Source organism: Schistocerca gregaria, unplaced genomic scaffold, assembly GCF_023897955.1.
Source record: "Schistocerca gregaria isolate iqSchGreg1 unplaced genomic scaffold, iqSchGreg1.2 ptg000100l, whole genome shotgun sequence".
Taxonomy (NCBI): Eukaryota; Metazoa; Arthropoda; class Insecta; order Orthoptera; family Acrididae; genus Schistocerca; species Schistocerca gregaria.
The window spans coordinates 746,703-771,958 of NW_026061715.1; positions in this window are offsets into that span (position 1 = coordinate 746,703).

A 25,256-nucleotide genomic window follows, 5' to 3' on the forward strand; every position below is an offset into this window, starting at 1 on the left:
TGCGAAATTTTAAGTTCCTAGCTCGTGTCCAAGGCACCAAAGAAGTGTAAAAAGTCAATAACCGATAACTAAAACTTGAATTGTACTACTTCTTACTGGCTATTACATCAACTTAGAAGCATCATCTGTGTTCTGCTATGGTGCTTTTAGTGTCTCCGCATACCGCAGCACGCGACATAGCTTTGCAGACGATAAGTACAACCGTTTCAGAGAGAAGAGCGGAAAATGTGACGATCTGGCTTTAAGTCAATTCGATAACAAATGACGAAAACGGACGGATGTCTCAGGTTTTTACTACATATGAACACTTTTCACATTCTCCCGTGCAACTGGGCAGCTAGTCCTCCTTTTATGCAGAATCTTAAAGTCCTAGCTCATGTCCAAGGCACCTAAGCCAGCTAAAAAGTCAATAATCGATACCTAAAACTTGAATTGGACTAATTCTTACTGGGTATTACATCAACTTAGGAGCTTCATCTGTGTTCTATTATGGTGCTTTTCCTGTTTCCGCCTACGGCAACACGCGACATAGCTTTGCAGACGATAAGTACCATCGTTTCAGAGAGAAGATCGGCCAATGTGACGATCTGGCTTTAAGTCGATTCGATAACAAATGACGAAAACGGACGGATTTCTCAGGTTTGTACTACATATGAACACTTTTCACATTCTCCCGTGCAACTCGGCTGCTAGTCCTCCTTTCATGCAGAATCTTAAGGTCCTAGCTCATGTCCAAGGCACCAAAGCCAGCTAAAAAGTCAATAACCGATACCTAAAACTTGAATTGTACTTCTTCTTACTGGCTATTACATCATCTTAGAAGCTTCATCTGTGTTCTACTATCGTGCTTTTAGTGTCTCCGAATACCGCAGTACGCGACATGGCTTTGCAGACGATAAGTACAACCGTTTCAGAGAGAAGAGCGGCCAATGTGACGATCTGGCTTTAAGTCGATTCGATAACAAATGACGAAAACGGACGGATTTCTCAGGTTTGTACTACATATGAACACTTTTCACATTCTCCCGTGCAACTCAGCTGCTAGTCCTCCTTTCATGCAGAATCTTAAGGTCCTAGCACATGTCCAAGGCACCAAAGCCAGCAAAAAGGTCAATATTCAATACCTAAAACTTGAATTGTACTACTTCTTACTGGCTATTACATCAACTTAGAAGCTTGATCTGTGTTCTACTATGGTGCTTTTAGTGTCTCCGCATGCCGCAGCACGCGACATAGCTTTGCAGACGATAAGTACAACCGTTTCAGAGAGAAGAGCGGCCAATTTGACGATCTGGCTTTAAGTCGATTCGATAACAAATGACGAAAACGGACGGATTTCTCAGGTTTTTACTACATATGAACACTTTTCACATTCTCCCGTGCAACTCGGCTGCTAGTCCTACTTTCATGCAGAAACTTAAGTTCCTAGCTCATGTCCAAGGCACCAAAGCCAGCTAAAAAGTCAATAATCGATTCCTAAAACTTGAATTGTACTACTTCTTACTGGATATTACATGAACTTAGAAGCTTGATCTGTATTCTAGTATGGTGCTTTTAGTGTCTCAGCATATCGCAGCACGCGACATAGCTATGCAGACGATAAGTACAACCGTTTCAGGGAGAAGAGCGGTCATTTTGACGATCTGGCTTTAAGTCGATTCGATAACAAATGACGAAAACGGACCGATTTCTCAAGTTTTTACTACATATGAACACTTTTCACATTCTCCCGTGCAACTCGGCTGCTTGTCCTCCTTTTATGCAGAATCTTAAGGTTCTAGCACATGTCCAAGGCACCAAAGCCAGCAAAAAGGTCAATATTCAATACCTAAAACTTGAATTGTACTACTTCTTACTGGATATTACATCAACTTAGAAGCTTCATCTGTGTTCAACTGTGGTGATTTTAGTGTCTCCGCATACCGCAGCACGTGACATAGCTTTGCAGACGATAAGTACAACCGTTTCAGAGAGAAGAGCGGCCAATGTGACGATCTGGCTTTAAGTCGATTCCTTTAACAAATGACGAAAAAGGACGGATTTCTCAGGTTATTACTACATATGAACACTTTTCACATTCTCCCGTGGAACTCGGCTGCTAGTCCACCTTTCATGCAGAATCTTAAGGTCCTAGCTCATGTCCAATGCACCAAAGCCAGCTGAAAAGTCAATAATCGATACCTAAAACTTGAATTGTACTACATCTTACTGGATATTACATCATCTTAGAAGCTTCATATGTGTTCTACTGCGGTGATTTTAGTGTCACCACATACCGCAGCACGTGACATAGCTTTGCAGAACATAAGTACAACCGCTTCAGAGAGAAGAGCGGCCAATGTGACGATCTGGCTTTAAGTCGATTCGATAACAAATGACGAAAAAGGACGGATTTCTCAGGTTATTACTACATATGAATACTTTTTACATTCTCCCGTGCAACTTGGCTGCTAGTCCTCCTTTCATGCAGAATCTTAAGGTCCTAGCTCATGTCCAAGGCACCAAAGCCAGCTAAAAACTCAATATTCGATACCTAAAACTTGAATTGTACTACCTCTTATTGGGTATTACATCAACTTAGAAGCTTCATCTGTGTTCTATTAAGGTGCTTTTAGTGTCTCCACATACCGCAGCACGCGACATAGCTTTGCAGACGATAAGTACAACCGTTTCAGAGAGAAGAGCGGAAAATGTGACGATCTGGATTTAAGTGAATTCGATAACAAATGACGAAAACGGACGGATGTCTCAGATTTTTACTACATATGAACACTTTTCACATTCTCCCGTGCAACTCGGCTGCTAGTCCTCCTTCATGCAAAATCTTAAGTTCCTAGCTCGTGTCCAAGGCACCAAAGAAGGGTAAAAAGTCAATAACCGATACCTAAAACTTGAATTGTACTACTTCTTACTGGCTATTACATCAACTTAGAAGCATCATCTGTGTTCTACTATGGTGCTTTTAGTGTCTCCGCATACCGCAGCACGCGACATAGCTTTGCAGACGATAAGTACAACCGTTTCAGAGAGAAGAGCGGAAAATGTGACGATCTGGCTTTAAGTGAATTCGATAACAAATGACGAAAACGGACGGATGTCTCAGATTTTTACTACATATGAACACTTTTCACATTCTCCCGTGCAACTCGGCTGCTAGTCCTCCTTTCATGCAGAATCTTAAAGTCCTAGCTCATGTCCAAGGCACCAAAGCCATCTAAATAGTCAATAATCGATACCTAAAACTTGAATTGGTCTACTTCTTACTGGCTATTACATCAACTTAGAAGCTTCATCTGTGTTCAATTATGGTGCTTTTCCTGTTTCCGCCTACGGCAACACGCGACATAGCTTTGCAGACGATAAGTACAACCGTTTCAGAGAGAAGATCGGCCAATGTGACGATCTGGCTTTAAGTCGATTCGATAACAAATGACGAAAACGGACGGATTTCTCAGGTTTGTACTACATATGAACACTTTTCACATTCTCCCGTGCAACGCGGCTGCTAGTCCTCCTTTCATGCAGAATCTTAAGGTCCTAGCTCATGTCCAAGGCACCAAAGCCAGCTAAAAAGTCAATAACCGATACCTAAAACTTGAATTGTACTTCTTCTTACTGGTTATTACATCATCTTAGAAGCTTCATCTGTGTTCTACTATGGTGCTTTTAGTGTCTCCGAATACCGCAGTACGCGACATAGCTTTGCAGACGATAAGTACAACAGTTTCAGAGAGAAGAGCGGCCAATGTTACGATCTGGCTTTAAGTCGATTCGATAACAAATTCTGAAAACGGACGGATCTCTCAGGTTTTTACTACATATGAACACTTTTCACATCCTCCCGTGCAACTCGGCTGCTAGTCCTCCTTTCATGCTGAATCTTAAGGTCCTAGCTCATGTCCAAGGCACCAAAGACATCTAAAAAGTCAATAATCGATACCTAAAACTTGAATTGTACTACTTCTTACTGGATATTACATCAACTTAGAAGCTACATCTGTGTTCTACTGTGGTGCTTTTAGTGTCTCCGAATACCGCAGTACGCGACATAGCTTTGCAGACGATAAGTACAACCGTTCCAGAGAGAAGAGCGGCCAATGTGACGATCTGGCTTTACATCGATTCAATAACAAATGACGAAAACGGACGGATGTCTCAGGTTTTTACTACATATGAACACTTTTCACATTCTCCCGTGCAACTCGGCTGCTAGTCCTCCTTTCATGCAGAATCTTAAGGTCCTAGCTCATGTCCATGGCACCAAAGCCAGCTAAAAGGTCAATATTCAATACTTATAACTTGAATTGTACTACCTCTTACTGGCTATTACATCAACTTAGAAGCTTCATCTGTGTTCTACTATGGTGCTTGTAGTGTCTCAGCATACCGCAGCACGCGACAGAGCTTTGCAGACGATAAGTACAACCGTTTCAGAGAGAAGAGCGGCCAATGTGTCGATATGGCTTTAAGTCGATGCGATAACAAATGACGAAAACGGACGGATTTCTCAGGTTTTTACTACATATGAACACTTTTCACATTCTCCCGTGCAACTCGGCTGCTAGTCCTCCTTTCATGCAGAATCTTAAGGTCCTAGCTCATGTCCAAGGCACCAAAGCCAGCTAAAAAGTCAATAATCGATACCTAAAACTTGAATTGGACTACTTCTTACTGGCTATTACATCAACTTAGAAGCTTCATCTGTGTTCTATTATGGTGCTTTTCCTGTTTCCGCCTACGGCAACACGCGACATAGCTTTGCAGACGATAAGTACAAATATTTCAGATAGAAAATCGACCAATGTGACGATCTGGCTTTAAGTCGATTCGATAACAAATGACGAAAACGGACGGATTTCTCTGGTTTTTACTACATATGAACACTTTTCACATTCTCCCGTGCAACTCGGCAGCTAGTCCTCCTTTCATGCAGAATCTTAAGGTCCTAGCTCATGTCCAAGGCACCAAAGCCAGCTAAAAAGTCAATAACCGATACATAAAACTTGAATATGACTACTTCTTACTGGCTATTACATCAACTTAGAAGCTTCATCTGTGTTCTATTATGGTGCTTTTCCTGTTTCCGCCTACGGCAACACGCGACATAGCTTTGCAGACGATAAGTACAACCGTTTCAGAGAGAAGATCGGCCAATGTGACGATCTGGCTTTTAAGTCGATTCGATAACAAATGACGAAAACGGACGGATTTCTCAGGTTTTTACTACATATGAACACTTTTCACATTCTCCCGTGCAACTCGGCTGCTAGTCCTCCTTTCATGCAGAATCTTAAGGTCCTAGCTCATGTCCAAGGCACCAAAGCCAGCTAAAAAGTCAATAACCGATACCTAAAACTTGAATTGTACTACTTCTTACTGGCTATTACATCATTTTAGAAGCTTCATCTGTGTTCTACTATGGTGCTTTTAGTGTCTCCGAATACCGCAGCACGCGACATAGCTTTGCAGACGATAAGTACAACCGTTTCAGAGAGAAGAGCGGCCAATGTGACGATCTGGCTTTAAGTCGATCGATAACAAATGACGAAAACGGACGGATTTCTCAGGATTTTACTACATATGAACACTTTTCACATTCTCCCGTGCAACGCGGCTGCTAGTCCTCCTTCATGCAAAATCTTAAGTTCCTAGCTCGTGTCCAAGGCACCAAAGAAGGGTAAAAAGTCAATAACCGATACCTAAAACTTGAATTGTACTACTTCTTACTGGCTATTACATCAACTTAGAAGCATCATCTGTGTTCTACTATGGTGCTTTTAGTGTCTCCGCATACCGCAGCACGCGACATAGCTTTGCAGACGATAAGTACAACCGTTTCAGAGAGAAGAGCGGAAAATGTGACGATCTGGCTTTAAGTGAATTCGATAACAAATGACGAAAACGGACGGATGTCTCAGATTTTTACTACATATGAACACTTTTCACATTCTCCCGTGCAACTCGGCTGCTAGTCCTCCTTTCATGCAGAATCTTAAAGTCCTAGCTCATGTCCAAGGCACCAAAGCCATCTAAATAGTCAATAATCGATACCTAAAACTTGAATTGGTCTACTTCTTACTGGCTATTACATCAACTTAGAAGCTTCATCTGTGTTCAATTATGGTGCTTTTCCTGTTTCCGCCTACGGCAACACGCGACATAGCTTTGCAGACGATAAGTACAACCGTTTCAGAGAGAAGATCGGCCAATGTGACGATCTGGCTTTAAGTCGATTCGATAACAAATGACGAAAACGGACGGATTTCTCAGGTTTGTACTACATATGAACACTTTTCACATTCTCCCGTGCAACGCGGCTGCTAGTCCTCCTTTCATGCAGAATCTTAAGGTCCTAGCTCATGTCCAAGGCACCAAAGCCAGCTAAAAAGTCAATAACCGATACCTAAAACTTGAATTGTACTTCTTCTTACTGGTTATTACATCATCTTAGAAGCTTCATCTGTGTTCTACTATGGTGCTTTTAGTGTCTCCGAATACCGCAGTACGCGACATAGCTTTGCAGACGATAAGTACAACAGTTTCAGAGAGAAGAGCGGCCAATGTTACGATCTGGCTTTAAGTCGATTCGATAACAAATTCTGAAAACGGACGGATCTCTCAGGTTTTTACTACATATGAACACTTTTCACATCCTCCCGTGCAACTCGGCTGCTAGTCCTCCTTTCATGCTGAATCTTAAGGTCCTAGCTCATGTCCAAGGCACCAAAGACATCTAAAAAGTCAATAATCGACACCTAAAACTTGAATTGTACTACTTCTTACTGGATATTACATCAACTTAGAAGCTACATCTGTGTTCTACTGAGGTGCTTTTAGTGTCTCCGAATACCGCAGTACGCGACATAGCTTTGCAGACGATAAGTACAACCGTTCCAGAGAGAAGAGCGGCCAATGTGACGATCTGGCTTTACATCGATTCAATAACAAATGACGAAAACGGACGGATGTCTCAGGTTTTTACTACATATGAACACTTTTCACATTCTCCCGTGCAACTCGGCTGCTAGTCCTCCTTTCATGCAGAATCTTAAGGTCCTAGCTCATGTCCATGGCACCAAAGCCAGCTAAAAGGTCAATATTCAATACTTATAACTTGAATTGTACTACCTCTTACTGGCTATTACATCAACTTAGAAGCTTCATCTGTGTTCTACTATGGTGCTTGTAGTGTCTCAGCATACCGCAGCACGCGACAGAGCTTTGCAGACGATAAGTACAACCGTTTCAGAGAGAAGAGCGGCCAATGTGTCGATATGGCTTTAAGTCGATGCGATAACAAATGACGAAAACGGACGGATTTCTCAGGTTTTTACTACATATGAACACTTTTCACATTCTCCCGTGCAACTCGGCTGCTAGTCCTCCTTTCATGCAGAATCTTAAGGTCCTAGCTCATGTCCAAGGCACCAAAGCCAGCTAAAAAGTCAATAATCGATACCTAAAACTTGAATTGGACTACTTCTTACTGGCTATTACATCAACTTAGAAGCTTCATCTGTGTTCTATTATGGTGCTTTTCCTGTTTCCGCCTACGGCAACACGCGACATAGCTTTGCAGACGATAAGTACAAATATTTCAGATAGAAAATCGACCAATGTGACGATCTGGCTTTAAGTCGATTCGATAACAAATGACGAAAACGGACGGATTTCTCTGGTTTTTACTACATATGAACACTTTTCACATTCTCCCGTGCAACTCGGCAGCTAGTCCTCCTTTCATGCAGAATCTTAAGGTCCTAGCTCATGTCCAAGGCACCAAAGCCAGCTAAAAAGTCAATAACCGATACATAAAACTTGAATATGACTACTTCTTACTGGCTATTACATCAACTTAGAAGCTTCATCTGTGTTCTATTATGGTGCTTTTCCTGTTTCCGCCTACGGCAACACGCGACATAGCTTTGCAGACGATAAGTACAACCGTTTCAGAGAGAAGATCGGCCAATGTGACGATCTGGCTTTTAAGTCGATTCGATAACAAATGACGAAAACGGACGGATTTCTCAGGTTTTTACTACATATGAACACTTTTCACATTCTCCCGTGCAACTCGGCTGCTAGTCCTCCTTTCATGCAGAATCTTAAGGTCCTAGCTCATGTCCAAGGCACCAAAGCCAGCTAAAAAGTCAATAACCGATACCTAAAACTTGAATTGTACTACTTCTTACTGGCTATTACATCATTTTAGAAGCTTCATCTGTGTTCTACTATGGTGCTTTTAGTGTCTCCGAATACCGCAGCACGCGACATAGCTTTGCAGACGATAAGTACAACCGTTTCAGAGAGAAGAGCGGCCAATGTGACGATCTGGCTTTAAGTCGATCGATAACAAATGACGAAAACGGACGGATTTCTCAGGATTTTACTACATATGAACACTTTTCACATTCTCCCGTGCAACTCGGCTGCTAGTCCTCCTTTCATGCAGAATCTTAAGGTCCTAGCTCATGTCCAAGGCACCAAAGCCAGCTAAAAAGTCAATAATCAATACCTAAAACTTGAATTGTACTGCTTCTTACTGGCTATTACATCAACTTAGAAGCTTCATCGGTGTTCTACTACGGTGCTTTTAGTTTCTCCGCATACCGCAGCACGCGACATAGTTTTGCAGACGATAAGTACAACCGTTTCAGAGAGAAGAGCGGCCAATGTGACGATCTGGCTTTAAGTCGATTCGATAACAAATGGCGAAAACGGACGGTTATCTCAGGTTTTTACTACATATGAACACTTTTCACATTCTCCCGTGCAACTCGGCTGCTAGTCCTCCTTTCATGCAGAATCTTAATGTCCTAGCACATGTCCAAGGCACCAAAGCCAGCTAAAAGGTCAATATTCAATACCTAAAACTTGAATTGTACTACTTCTTACTGGATATTACATCAACTTAGAAGCTACATCTGTGTTCTACTGTGGTGCTTTTAGTGTCTCCGAATACCGCAGTACGCGACATAACTTTGCAGACGATAAGTACAACCGTTTCAGAGAGAAGAGCGGCCAATGTGACGATCTGGCTTTACATCGATTCAATAACAAATGACGAAAACGGACGGATGTCTCAGGTTTTTACTACATATGAACACTTTTCACATTCTCCCCTGCAACTCGGCTGCTAGTCCTCCTTTCATGCAGAATCTTAAGGTCCTAGCTCATGTCCAAGGCACCAAAGCCAGCTAAAAGGTCAATATTCAATACCTACAACTTGAATTGTACTACCTCTTACTGGCTATTACATCAACTTAGAAGCTTCATCTGTGTTCTACTATGGTGCTTGTAGTGTCTCAGCATACCGCAGCACGCGACAGAGCTTTGCAGACGATAAGTACAACCGTTTCAGAGAGAAGAGCGGCCAATGTGTCGATATGGCTTTAAGTCGATGCGATAACAAATGACGAAAACGGACAGATTTCTCAGGTTTTTACTGCATATGAACACTTTTCACATTCTCCCGTGCAACTCGGCTGCTAGTCCTCCTTTCATGCAGAATCTTAAGGTCCTAGCTCATGTCCAAGGCACCAAAGCCATCTAAAAAGTCAATAATCGATACCTAAAACTTGAATTGGACTACTTCTTACTGGCTATTACATCAACTTAGAAGCTTCATCTGTGTTCTATTATGGTGCTTTTCCTGTTTCCGCCTACGGCAACACGCGACATAGCTTTGCAGACGATAAGTACAACCATTTCAGAGAGAAGATCGGCCAATGTGACGATCTGGCTTTAAGTCGATTCGATAACAAATGACGAAAACGGACGGATTTCTCAGGTTTGTACTACATATGAACACTTTTCACATTCTCCCGTGCAACGCGACTGCTAGTCCTCCTTTCATGCAGAATCTTAAGGTCCTAGCTCATGTCCAAGGCACCAAAGCCAGCTAAAAAGTCAATAACCGATACCTAAAACTTGAATTGTACTTCTTCTTACTGGTTATTACATCATCTTAGAAGCTTCATCTGTGTTCTACTATGGTGCTTTTAGTGTCTCCGAATACCGCAGTACGCGACATAGCTTTGCAGACGATAAGTACAACAGTTTCAGAGAGAAGAGCGGCCAATGTTACGATCTGGCTTTAAGTCGATTCGATAACAAATGACGTAGACGGACGGATCTCTCAGGTTTTTACTACATATGAACACTTTTCACATCCTCCCGTGCAACTCGGCTGCTAGTCCTCCTTTCATGCTGAATCTTAAGGTCCTAGCTCATGTCCAAGGCACCAAAGACATCTAAAAAGTCAATAATCGATACCTAAAACTTGAATTGTACTTCTTCTTACTGGATATTACATCAACTTAGAAGCTACATCTGTGTTCTACTGTGGTGCTTTTAGTGTCTCCGAATACCGCAGTACGCGACATAGCTTTGCAGACGATAAGTACAACCGTTCCAGAGAGAAGAGCGGCCAATGTGACGATCTGGCTTTACATAGATTCAATAACAAATGACGAAAACGGACGGATGTCTCAGGTTTTTACTACATATGAACACTTATCACATTCTCCCGTGCAACTCGGCTGCTAGTCCTCCTTTCATGCAGAATCTTAAGGTCCTAGCTCATGTCCAAGGCACCAAAGACAGCTAAAAAGTCAATAATCGATACCTAAAACTTGAATTGGACTACTTATTACTGGCTATTACATCAACTTAGAAGCTTCATCTGTGTTCTATTATGGTGCTTTTCCTGTTTCCGCCTACGGCAACACGCGACATAGCTTTGCAGATGATAAGTACAACCATTTCAGAGAGAAGATCGACCGATGTGACGATCTGGCTTTAAGTCGATTCGATAAGAAATGACGAAAACGGACGGATTTCTCTGGTTTTTACTACATATGAACACTTTTCACATTCTCCCGTGCAACTCGGCTGCTAGTCCTCCTTTCATGCAGAATCTTAAGGTCCTAGCTCATGTCCAAGGCACCAAAGCCAGCTAAAAAGTCAATAATCGATACCTAAAACTTGAATTGTACTACTTCTTACTGGATATTACATCAACTTAGAAGCTACATCTGTGTTCTACTGTGGTGCTTTTAGTGTCTCCGAATACCGCAGTACGCGACATAACTTTGCAGACGATAAGTACAACCGTTTGAGAGAGAAGAGCGGCCAATGTGACGATCTGGCTTTAAGTCGATTCGATAACAAATGACGAAAATGGACGGATTTCTAAGGTTTTTACTACATATGAACACTTTTCACATTCTCCCGTGCAACTCGGCTGCTAGTCCTCCTTTCATGCAGAATCTTAAGGTCCTAGCTCATGTCCAAGGCACCAAAGCCAGCTAAAAGGTCAATATTCAATACCTATAACTTGAATTGTACTACCTCTTACTGGCTATTACATCAACTTAGAAGCTTCATCTGTGTTCTACTATGGTGCTTGTAGTGTCTCAGCATACCGCAGCACGCGACAGAGCTTTGCAGACGATAAGTACAACCGTTTCAGAGAGAAGAGCGGCCAATGTGTCGATATGGCTTTAAGTCGATGCGATAACAAATGACGAAAACGGACGGAATTCTCAGGTTTTTACTGCATATGAACACTTTTCACATTCTCCCGTGCAACTCGGCTGCTAGTCCTCCTTTCATGCAGAATCTTAAGGTCCTAGCTCATGTCCAAGGCACCAAAACCAGCTACAAAGTCAATAATCGATACCTAAAACTTGAATTGGACTACTTCTTACTGGCTATTACATCAACTTAGAAGCTTCATCTGTGTTCTATTATGGTGCTTTTCCTGTTTCCGCCTACGGCAACACGCGACATAGCTTTGCAGACGATAAGTACAACCGTTTCAGAGAGAAGATCGGCCAATGTCACGATCTGGCTTTTAAGTCGATTCGATAACAAATGACGAAAACGGACGGATTTCTCAGGTTTTTACTACATATGAACACTTTTCACATTCTCCCGTGCAACTCGGCTGCTAGTCCTCCTTTCATGCAGAATCTTAAGGTCCTAGCTCATGTCCAAGGCACCAAAGCCAGCTAAAAAGTCAATAACCGATACCTAAAACTTGAATTGTACTACTTCTTACTGGCTATTACATCATTTTAGAAGCTTCATCTGTGTTCTACTATGGTGCTTTTAGTGTCTCCGAATACCGCAGTACGCGACATAGCTTTGCAGACGATAAGTACAACCGTTTCAGAGAGAAGAGCGGCCAATGTGACGACCTGGCTTTAAGTCGATCGATAACAAATGACGAAAACGGACGGATTTCTCAGGTTTTTACTACATATGAACACTTTTCACATTCTCCCGTGCAACTCGGCTGCTAGTCCTCCTTTCATGCAGAATCTTAAGGTCCTAGCTCATGTCCAAGACACCAAAGCCAGCTAAAAAGTCAATAATCAATACCTAAAACTTGAATTGTACTGCTTCTTACTGGCTATTACATCAACTTAGAAGCTTCATCTGTGTTCTACTACGGTGCTTTTAGTGTCTCCGAATACCGCAGTACGCGACATAACTTTGCAGACGATAAGTACAACCGTTTCAGAGAGAAGAGCGGCCAATGTGACGATCTGGCTTTACATCGATTCAATAACAAATGACGAAAACGGACGGATGTCTCAGGTTTTTACTACATATGAACACTTTTCACATTCTCCCGTGCAACTCGGCTGCTAGTCCTCCTTTCATGCAGAATCTTAAGGTCCTAGCTCATGTCCAAGGCACCAAAGCCAGCTAAAAGGTCAATATTCAATACCTATAACTTGAATTGTACTACCTCTTACTGGCTATTACATCAACTTAGAAGCTTCATCTGTGTTCTACTATGGTGCGTGTAGTGGCTCAGCATACCGCAGTACGCGACAGAGCTTTGCAGACGATAAGTACAACCGTTTCAGAGAGAAGAGCGGCCAATGTGTCGATATGGCTTTAAGTCGATGCGATAACAAATGACGAAAACGGACGGATTTCTCAGGTTTTTACTGCATATGAACACTTTTCACATTCTCCCGTGCAACTCGGCTGCTAGTCCTCCTTTCATGCAGAATCTTAAGGTCCTAACTCATGTCCAAGGCACCAAAACCAGCTACAAAGTCAATAATCGATACCTAAAACTTGAATTGGACTACTTCTTACTGGCTATTACATCAACTTAGAAGCTTCATCTGTGTTCTATTATGGTGCTTTTCCTGTTTCCGCCTACGGCAACACGCGACATAGCTTTGCAGACGATAAGTACAACCATTTCAGAGAGAAGATCGGCCAATGTGACGATCTGGCTTTAAGTCGATTCGATAACAAATGACGAAAACGGACGGATTTCTCTGGTTTTTACTACATATGAACACTTTTCACATTCTCCCGTGCAACTCGGCTGCTAGTCCTCCTTTCATGCAGAATCTTAAGGTCCTAGCTCATGTCCAAGGCACCAAAGCCAGCTAAAAAGTCAATAACCGATACATAAAACTTGAATTGGACTACTTCTTACTGGCTATTACATCAACTTAGAAGCTTCATCTGTGTTCTATTATGGTGCTTTTCCTGTTTCCGCCTACGGCAACACGCGACATAGCTTTGCAGACGATAAGTACAACCGTTTCAGAGAGAAGATCGGCCAATGTGACGATCTGGCTATTAAGTCGATTCTATAACAAATGACGAAAACGGACGGATTTCTCAGGTTTTTACTACATATGAACACTTTTCACATTCTCCCGTGCAACTCGGCTGCTAGTCCTCCTTTCATGCAGAATCTTAAGGTCCTAGCTAATGTCCAAGGCACCAAAGCCAGCTAAAAAGTCAATAACCGATACCTAAATCTTGAATTGTACTACTTCTTACTGGCTATTACATCATTTTAGAAGCTTCATCTGTGTTCTACTATGGCGCATTTAGTGTCTCCGAATACCGCAGTACGCGACATAGCTTTGCAGACGATAAGTACAACCGTTTCAGAGAGAAGAGCGGCCAACGTGACGATCTGGCTTTAAGTCGATTCGATAACAAATGTCGAAAACGGACGGATTTCTCAGGTTTTTACTACATATGAACACTTTTCACATTCTCCCGTGCAACTCGGCTGCTAGTCCTCCTTTCATGCAGAATCTTAAGGTCCTAGCTCATGTCCAAGGCACCAAAGCCAGCTAATAAGTCAATAATCAATACCTAAAACTTGAATTGTACTGCTTCTTACTGGCTATTACATAAACTTAGAAGCTTCATCTGTGTTCTACTACGGTGCTTTTAGTTTCTCCGCATGCCGCAGCACGCGACATAGTTTTGCAGACGATAAGTACAACCGTTTCAGAGAGAAGAGCGGCTAATGTGACGATGTGGCTTTAAGTCGATTCGATAACAAATGACGAAAACGGACGGATGTCTCAGGTTTATACTACATATGAACACTTTTCACATTCTCCCGTGCAATTCGGCTGCTAGTCCTCCTTTCATGCAGAATCTTAAGGTCCTAGCTCATGTCCAAGGCACCAAAGCCAGCTAAAAGGTCAATATTCAATACCTAAAACTTGAATTGTACTACTTCTTACTGGCTATTACATCAACTTAGAAGCTTGATCTGTGTTCTACTATGGTGCTTTTAGTGTCTCCGCATACCGCAGCACGCGACATAGCTTTGCAGACGATAAGTACAACCGTTTCAGAGAGAAGAGCGGCCAATTTGACGATCTGGTTTTAAGTCGATTCGATAACAAATGACGAAAACGGACGGATTTCTCAGGTTTTTACTACATATGAACACTTTTCACATTCTCCCGTGCAACTCGGCTGCTAGTCCTCCTTTCATGCAGAATCTTAAGGTCCTAGCTCATGTCCAAGGCACCAAAGCCAGCTAAAAAGTCAATAATCGATACCTAAAACTTGAATTATACTACTTCTTACTGGCTATTACATCAACTTAGAAGCTTCATCTGTGTTCTATTATGGTGCTTTTCCTGTTTCCGCCTACGGCAACACGCGACATAGCTTTGCAGACGATAAGTACAACCATTTCAGAGAGAAGATCGACCAATGTGACGATCTGGCTTTAAGTCGATTCGATAACAAATGACGAAAACGGACGGATTTCTCTGGTTTTTACTACATATGAACACTTTTCACATTCTCCCGTGCAACTCGGCTGCTAGTCCTCCTTTCATGCAGAATCTTAAGGTCCTAGCTCATGTCCAAGGCACCAAAGCCAGCTAAAAAGTCAATAACCGATACATAAAACTTGAATATGACTACTTCTTACTGGCTATTACATCAACTTAGAAGCTTCATCTGTGTTCTATTATGGTGCTTTTCCTGTTTCCGCCTACGGCAACACGCGACATAGCTTTGCAGACGATAAGTACAACCGTTTCAGAGAGAAGAGCGGCCAATGTGACGATCTGGCTTTAAGTCGATCGATAACAAATGACGAAAACGGACGGATTTCTCAGGTTTTTACTACATATGAACACTTTTCACATTCTCCCGTGCAACTCGGCTGCTAGTCCTCCTTTCATGCAGAATCTTAAGGTCCTAGCTCATGTCCAAGGCACCAAAGCCAGCTAAAAAGTCAATAATCAATACCTAAAACTTGAATTGTACTGCTTCTTACTGGCTATTACATCAACTTAGAAGCTTCATCTGTGTTCTACTACGGTGCTTTTAGTATCTCCGAATACCGCAGTACGCGACATAACTTTGCAGACGATAAGTACAACCGTTTCAGAGAGAAGAGCGGCCAATGTGACGATCTGGCTTTACATCGATTCAATAACAAATGACGAAAACGGACGGATGTCTCTAGTTTTTACTACATATGAACACTTTTCACATTCTCCCGTGCAACTCGGCTGCTAGTCCTCCTTTCATGCAGAATCTTAAGGTCCTAGCTCATGTCCAAGGCACCAAAGCCAGCTAAAAGGTCAATATTCAATACCTATAACTTGAATTGTACTACCTCTTACTGGCTATTACATCAACTTAGAAGCTTCATCTGTGTTCTACTATGGTGCTTGTAGTGTCTCAGCATACCGCAGCACGCGACAGAGCTTTGCAGACGATAAGTACAACCGTTTCAGAGAGAAGAGCGGCCAATGTGTCGATATGGCTTTAAGTCGATGCGATAACAAATGACGAAAACGGACGGATTTCTCAGGTTTTTACTGCATATGAACACTTTTCACATTCTCCTGTGCAACTCGGCTGCTAGTCCTCCTTTCATGCAGAATCTTAAGGTCCTAGCTCATGTCCAAGGCACCAAAACCAGCTACAAAGTCAATAATCGATACCTAAAACTTGAATTGGACTACTTCTTACTGGCTATTACATCAACTTAGAAGCTTCATCTGTGTTCTATTATGGTGCTTTTCCTGTTTCCGCCTACGGCAACACGCGACATAGCTTTGCAGAGGATAAGTACAACCATTTCAGAGAGAAGATCGGCCAATGTGACGATCTGGCTTTAAGTCGATTCGATAACAAATGACGAAAACGGACGGATTTCTCTGGTTTTTACTACATATGAACACTTTTCACATTCTCCCGTGCAACTCGGCTGCTAGTCCTCCTTTCATGCAGAATCTTAAGGTCCTAGCTCATGTCCAAGGCACCAAAGCCAGCTAAAAAGTCAATAACCGATACATAAAACTTGAATTGGACTACTTCTTACTGGCTATTACATCAACTTAGAAGCTTCATCTGTGTTCTATTATGGTGCTTTTCCTGTTTCCGCCTACGGCAACACGCGACATAGCTTTGCAGACGATAAGTACAACCGTTTCAGAGAGAAGATCGGCCAATGTGACGATCTGGCTATTAAGTCGATTCGATAACAAATGACGAAAACGGACGGATTTCTCAGGTTTTTACTACATATGAACACTTTTCACATTCTCCCGTGCAACTCGGCTGCTAGTCCTCCTTTCATGCAGAATCTTAAGGTCCTAGCTCATGTCCAAGGCACCAAAGCCAGCTAAAAAGTCAATAACCGATACCTAAAACTTGAATTGTACTACTTCTTACTGGCTATTACATCATTTTAGAAGCTTCATCTGTGTTCTACTATGGCGCTTTTAGTGTCTCCGAATACCGCAGTACGCGACATAGCTTTGCAGACGATAAGTACAACCGTTTCAGAGAGAAGAGCGGCCAATGTGACGATCTGGCTTTAAGTCGATTCGATAACAAATGTCGAAAACGGACGGATTTCTCAGGTTTTTACTACATATGAACACTTTTCACATTCTCCCGTGCAACTCGGCTGCTAGTCCTCCTTTCATGCAGAATCTTAAGGTCCTAGCTCATGTCCAAGGCACCAAAGCCAGCTAAAAAGGCAATAATCAATACCTAAAACTTGAATTGTACTGCTTCTTACTGGCTATTACATAAACTTAGAAGCTTCATCTGTGTTCTACTACGGTGCTTTTAGTTTCTCCGCATGCCGCAGCACGCGACATAGTTTTGCAGACGATAAGTACAACCGTTTCAGAGAGAAGAGCGGCCAATGTGACGATCTGGCCTTAAGTCGATTCGATAACAAATGACGAAAACGGACGAATTTCTCAGGTTTTTATTACATATGAACGCTTTTCACATTCTCCCGTGCATCTCGGCTGCTAGTCCTCCTTTCATGCAGAATCTTAAGCTCTTAGCCCATGTCCAAGGCACCAAAGCCAGCTAAAAAGTCAATAATCGATACCCAAAACTTGAATTGGATTACTTCTTACTGGCTATTACATCAACTTAGATGCTTCATCTGTTCCTACTATGGTGATTTTAGTGTCTCCGCATACCACAGCTCGCGACATAGCTTTGCAGACGATAAGTACAACCGTTTCAGAGAGAAGAGCGGCCAATGTGACGATCTGGCTTTAAGTCGATTCGATAACAAATGACGAAAACAGACGTATTTCTCAAGTTTTTACGACATTTGAACACTTTTCACATTCTCTCATGCAACTCGGCTGCTAGTCCTCCTTTCATGCAGAATATTAAGGTCCTAGCTCATGTCCAAGGCAGTAAAGCCAGCTAAAAATTCAATATTCAATACCTAAAACTTGAATTACACTACTTCTTACTGGCTATTACATCAACTTAGAAGCTTCATCTGTGTTCTACTATGGTGCTTGTAGTGTCTCAGCATACCGCACGAGGCGACATAGCTTTGCAGACGATAAGTAAAACCGTTTCAGAGAGAAGAGCGGCCAATGCGACGATCTGGCTTTAAGTCGATTCGATAACAAATGACGAAAACGGACGGATGTCTCAGGTTTTTCCTGCATATGAACACTTTTCACATTCTCCCGTGCAACTCGGCTGCTAGTCCTCCTTTCATGCAGAATCTTAAGGTCCTAGCTCATGTCCAAGGCACCAAAGCCAGCTAAAAAGTCAATAATCGATACCTAAAACTTGAATTGTACTACTTCTTACTGGCTATTACATTAACTTAGAAGCTTCATCTGTGTTCTACTATGGTGCTTTTAGTGTCTCCGCATACCGCAGCACGCGACATAGCTTTGTAGACGATAAGTACAACCGTTTCAGAGAGAAGAGCGGCCAATGTGACGATCTGGTTTTAAGTCGATTCGATAACAAATGACGAAAACGGACGGATTTCTCAGGTTTTTACTACATATGAACACTTTTCACATCCTCCCGTTCAACTCGGCTGCTAGTCCTCCTTTCATGCAGAATCTTAAGGTCCTAGCTCTCTTCCACGGCACCAAAGCCAGCTAAAAAGTCAATAATCGATACCTAAAACTTGAATTCTACTACTTCTTACTGGCTATTACATCAACTTAGAAGCTTGATCTGTGTTCTACTATGGTGCTTTTAGTGTCTCCGCATACCGCAGCACGCGACATAGCTTTGCAGACGATAAGTACAACCGTTTCAGAGAGAAGAGCGGCCAATTTGACGATCTGGCTTTAAGTCGATTCGATAACAAATGACGAAAACGGACGGATTTCTCAGGTTTTTACTACATATGAACACTTTTCACATTCTCCCGTGCAACTCGGCTGCTAGTCCTCCTTTCATGCAGAAACTTAAGGTCGTAGCTCATGTCCAAGGCACCAAAGATAGCTAAAAAGTCAATAATCGATTCCTAAAACTTGAATTGTACTACTTCTTACTGGATATTACATGAACTTAGAAGCTTCATCTGTGTTCTACTGTGGTGCTTTTAGTGTCTCCGAATACCGCAGTACGCGAGATAGCTTTGCAGACGATAAGTACAACCGTTTCAGAGAGCAGAGCGGCCAAAGTGACGATCTGGCTTTAAGTCGATTCGATAACAAATGACGATAACGGACGGGTTTCTCAGGTTTTTACTACATATGAACACTTTTCACATTCTCCCGTGCAACTCGGCTGCTAGTCCTCCTTTCATGCAGAATATTAAGGTCCTAGCTCATGTCCAAGGCACCAAAGCCAGCTAAAAAGTCAATAATCGATACCTAAAACTTGAAAGCTACTACTTCTTACTGGCTATTACGTCAACTTAGAAGCTTCATCTGTGTTCTACTATGGTGCATTTAGTGTCTCCACATACCGCAGCACGCGACATAGCTTTGCAGACGACAAGTACAAGCGTTTCAGAGAGAAGAGCGGCCAATGTGACGATCTGGCTTTAAGTCGATTCGATAACAAATGACGAAAACGGACAGATTTCTAAGGTTTTTACTACATATGAACACTTTTCACATTATCCCGTGCAACTCGGCTGCTAGTCCTCCTTTCATGCAAAATGTTAAGGTCCTAGCTCATGTCCAAGGCTCCAAAGCCAGCTATAAAGTCAATAACCGATACCTAAAACTTGAATTGTACTACTTCTTACTGGCTATTACATCAACTTAGAAGCTTCATCTGTGTTCTACTGTGGTGCTTTTAGTGTCTCCGCATACCGCAGCACGCGACATAGCTTTGCAGACGATAAGTACAACCATTTCAGAGAGAAGATCGGCCAATGTGACGATCTGGCTTTAAGTCGATTCGATAACAAATGACGAAAACGGACGGATTTCTCTGGTTTTTACTACATATGAACACTTTTCACATTCTCCCGTGCAACTCGGCTGCTAGTCCTCCTTTCATGCAGAATCTTAAGGTCCTAGCTCATGTCCAAGGCACCAAAGCCAGCTAAAAAGTCAATAACCGATACATAAAACTTGAATTGGACTACTTCTTACTGGCTATTACATCAACTTAGAAGCTTCATCTGTGTTCTATTATGGTGCTTTTCCTGTTTCCGCCTACGGCAACACGCGACATAGCTTTGCAGACGATAAGTACAACCGTTTCAGAGAGAAGATCGGCCAATGTGACGATCTGGCTATTAAGTCGATTCGATAACAAATGACGAAAACGGACGGATTTCTCAGGTTTTTACTACATATGAACACTTTTCACATTCTCCCGTGCAACTCGGCTGCTAGTCCTCCTTTCATGCAGAATCTTAAGGTCCTAGCTCATGTCCAAGGCACCAAAGCCAGCTAAAAAGTCAATAACCGATACCTAAAACTTGAATTGTACTACTTCTTACTGGCTATTACATCATTTTAGAAGCTTCATCTGTGTTCTACTATGGCGCTTTTAGTGTCTCCGAATACCGCAGTACGCGACATAGCTTTGCAGACGATAAGTACAACCGTTTCAGAGAGAAGAGCGGCCAATGTGACGATCTGGCTTTAAGTCGATTCGATAACAAATGTCGAAAACGGACGGATTTCTCAGGTTTTTACTACATATGAACACTTTTCACATTCTCCCGTGCAACTCGGCTGCTAGTCCTCCTTTCATGCAGAATCTTAAGGTCCTAGCTCATGTCCAAGGCACCAAAGCCAGCTAAAAAGTCAATAATCAATACCTAAAACTTGAATTGTACTGCTTCTTACTGGCTATTACATAAACTTAGAAGCTTCATCTGTGTTCTACTACGGTGCTTTTAGTTTCTCCGCATGCCGCAGCACGCGACATAGCTTTGCAGACGATAAGTACAACCGTTTCAGAGAGAAGAGCGGCCAATGTGACGATCTGGCCTTAAGTCGATTCGATAACAAATGACGAAAACGGACGAATTTCTCAGGTTTTTATTACATATGAACGCTTTTCACATTCTCCCGTGCATCTCGGCTGCTAGTCCTCCTTTCATGCAGAATCTTAAGCTCTTAGCACATGTCCAAGGCACCAAAGCCAGCTAAAAAGTCAATAATCGATACCCAAAACTTGAATTGGATTACTTCTTACTGGCTATTACATCAACTTAGATGCTTCATCTGTTCCTACTATGGTGATTTTAGTGTCTCCGCATACCACAGCTCGCGACATAGCTTTGCAGACGATAAGTACAACCGTTTCAGAGAGAAGAGCGGCCAATGTGACGATCTGGCTTTAAGTCGATTCGATAACAAATGACGAAAACGGACGGATGTCTCAGGTTTTTCCTGCATATGAACACTTTTCACATTCTCCCGTGCAACTCGGCTGCTAGTCCTCCTTTCATGCAGAATCTTAAGGTCCTAGCTCATGTCCAAGGCACCAAAGCCAGCTAAAAAGTCAATAATCGATACCTAAAACTTGAATTGTACTACTTCTTACTGGCTATTACATTAACTTAGAAGCTTCATCTGTGTTCTACTATGGTGCTTTTAGTGTCTCCGCATACCGCAGCACGCGACATAGCTTTGTAGACGATAAGTACAACCGTTTCAGAGAGAAGAGCGGCCAATGTGACTATCTGGTTTTAAGTCGATTCGATAACAAATGACGAAAACGGACGGATTTCTCAGGTTTTTACTACATATGAACACTTTTCACATCCTTCCGTTCAACTCGGCTGCTAGTCCTCCTTTCATGCAGAATCTTAAGGTCCTAGCTCTCTTCCACGGCACCAAAGCCAGCTAAAAAGTCAATAATCGATACCTAAAACTTGAATTCTACTACTTCTTACTGGCTATTACATCAACTTAGAAGCTTGATCTGTGTTCTACTATGGTGCTTTTAGTGTCTCCGCATACCGCAGCACGCGACATAGCTTTGCAGACGATAAGTACAACCGTTTCAGAGAGAAGAGCGGCCAATTTGACGATCTGGCTTTAAGTCGATTCGATAACAAATGACGAAAACGGACGGATTTCTCAGGTTTTTACTACATATGAACACTTTTCACATTCTCCCGTGCAACTCGGCTGCTAGTCCTCCTTTCATGCAGAAACTTAAGGTCGTAGCTCATGTCCAAGGCACCAAAGATAGCTAAAAAGTCAATAATCGATTCCTAAAACTTGAATTGTACTACTTCTTACTGGATATTACATGAACTTAGAAGCTTCATCTGTGTTCTACTGTGGTGCTTTTAGTGTCATCGAATACCGCAGTACGCGAGATAGCTTTGCAGACGATAAGTACAACCGTTTCAGAGAGCAGAGCGGCCAAAGTGACGATCTGGCTTTAAGTCGATTCGATAACAAATGACGATAACGGACGGGTTTCTCAGGTTTTTACTACATATGAACACTTTTCACATTCTCCCGTGCAACTCGGCTGCTAGTCCTCCTTTCATGCAGAATATTAAGGTCCTAGCTCATGTCCAAGGCACCAAAGCCAGCTAAAAAGTCAATAATCGATACCTAAAACTTGAAAGCTACTACTTCTTACTGGCTATTACGTCAACTTAGAAGCTTCATCTGTGTTCTACTATGGTGCATTTAGTGTCTCCACATACCGCAGCACGCGACATAGCTTTGCAGACGATAAGTACAAGCGTTTCAGAGAGAAGAGCGGCCAATGTGACGATCTGGCTTTAAGTCGATTCGATAACAAATGACGAAAACGGACAGATTTCTAAGGTTTTTACTACATATGAACACTTTTCACATTATCCCGTGCAACTCGGCTGCTAGTCCTCCTTTCATGCAAAATGTTAAGGTCCTAGCTCATGTCCAAGGCTCCAAAGCCAGCTATAAAGTCAATAACCGATACCTAAAACTTGAATTGTACTACTTCTTACTGGCTATTACATCAACTTAGAAGCTTCATCTGTGTTCTACTGTGGTGCTTTTAGTGTCTCCGCATACCGCAGCACGCGACATAGCTTTGGAGACGATAAGTACAACCGTTTCCGAGAGCAGAGCGGGCAATGTGACGATCTGGCTTTAAGTCGATTCGATAACAAATGACGAAAACGGACGGATTTCTCAGGTTTTTACTACATATGAACACTTTTCACATTCTCCCCTGCAACTCGGCTGCCAGTCCTCCTTTCATGCAGAATCGTAAGGTCCTAGCTCATGTCCAAGGCACCAAAGCCAGCTAAAAAGTCAATAATCGATACCTAAAACTTGAATTGTACTACTTCTTACTGGCTATTACATTAACTTAGAAGCTTCATCTGTGTTCTACTATGGTGCTTTTAGTGTCTCCGCATACCGCAGCACGCGACATAGCTTTGTAGACGATAAGTACAACCGTTTCAGAGAGAAGAGCGGCCAATGTGACGATCTGGTTTTAAGTCGATTCGATAACAAATGACGAAAACGGACGGATTTCTCAGGTTTTTACTACATATGAACACTTTTCACATCCTCCCGTTCAACTCGGCTGCTAGTCCTCCTTTCATGCAGAATCTTAAGGTCCTAGCTCTCTTCCACGGCACCAAAGCCAGCTAAAAAGTCAATAATCGATACCTAAAACTTGAATTCTACTACTTCTTACTGGCTATTACATCAACTTAGAAGCTTGATCTGTGTTCTACTATGGTGCTTTTAGTGTCTCCGCATACCGCAGCACGCGACATAGCTTTGCAGACGATAAGTACAACCGTTTCAGAGAGAAGAGCGGCCAATTTGACGATCTGGCTTTAAGTCGATTCGATAACAAATGACGAAAACGGACGGATTTCTCAGGTTTTTACTACATATGAACACTTTTCACATTCTCCCGTGCAACTCGGCTGCTAGTCCTCCTTTCATGCAGAAACTTAAGGTCGTAGCTCATGTCCAAGGCACCAAAGATAGCTAAAAAGTCAATAATCGATTCCTAAAACTTGAATTGTACTACTTCTTACTGGATATTACATGAACTTAGAAGCTTCATCTGTGTTCTACTGTGGTGCTTTTAGTGTCTCCGAATACCGCAGTACGCGAGATAGCTTTGCAGACGATAAGTACAACCGTTTCAGAGAGCAGAGCGGCCAAAGTGACGATCTGGCTTTAAGTCGATTCGATAACAAATGACGATAACGGACGGGTTTCTCAGGTTTTTACTACATATGAACACTTTTCACATTCTCCCGTGCAACTCGGCTGCTAGTCCTCCTTTCATGCAGAATATTAAGGTCCTAGCTCATGTCCAAGGCACCAAAGCCAGCTAAAAAGTCAATAATCGATACCTAAAACTTGAAAGCTACTACTTCTTACTGGCTATTACGTCAACATAGAAGCTTCATCTGTGTTCTACTATGGTGCATTTAGTGTCTCCACATACCGCAGCACGCGACATAGCTTTGCAGACGATAAGTACAAGCGTTTCAGAGAGAAGAGCGGCCAATGTGACGATCTGGCTTTAAGTCGATTCGATAACAAATGACGAAAACGGACAGATTTCTAAGGTTTTTACTACATATGAACACTTTTCACATTCTCCCGTGCAACTCGGCTGCTAGTCCTCCTTTCATGCAAAATGTTAAGGTCCTAGCTCATGTCCAAGGCTCCAAAGCCAGCTATAAAGTCAATAACCGATACCTAAAACTTGAATTGTACTACTTCTTACTGGCTATTACATCAACTTAGAAGCTTCATCTGTGTTCTACTGTGGTGCTTTTAGTGTCTCCGCATACCGCAGCACGCGACATAGCTTTGGAGACGATAAGTACAACCGTTTCCGAGAGCAGAGCGGGCAATGTGACGATCTGGCTTTAAGTCGATTCGATAACAAATGACGAAAACGGACGGATTTCTCAGGTTTTTACTACATATGAACACTTTTCACATTCTCCCCTGCAACTCGGCTGCCAGTCCTCCTTTCATGCAGAATCGTAAGGTCCTAGCTCATGTCCAAGGCACCAAAGCCAGCTAAAAAGTCAATAATCGATACCTAAAACTTGAAATGGACTACTTCTTACTGGCTATTACATCAACTTTGAAGATTCATCTGTGTTCTACTATGATGCTTTTCCTGTTTCCGCCTACGGCAACACGCGACATAGCCTTGCAGACGATAAGTACAAGTGTTTCCGAGAGCAGAACGGCCAATGTGACGATCTGGCTTTAAGTCGATTCGATAACAAATGA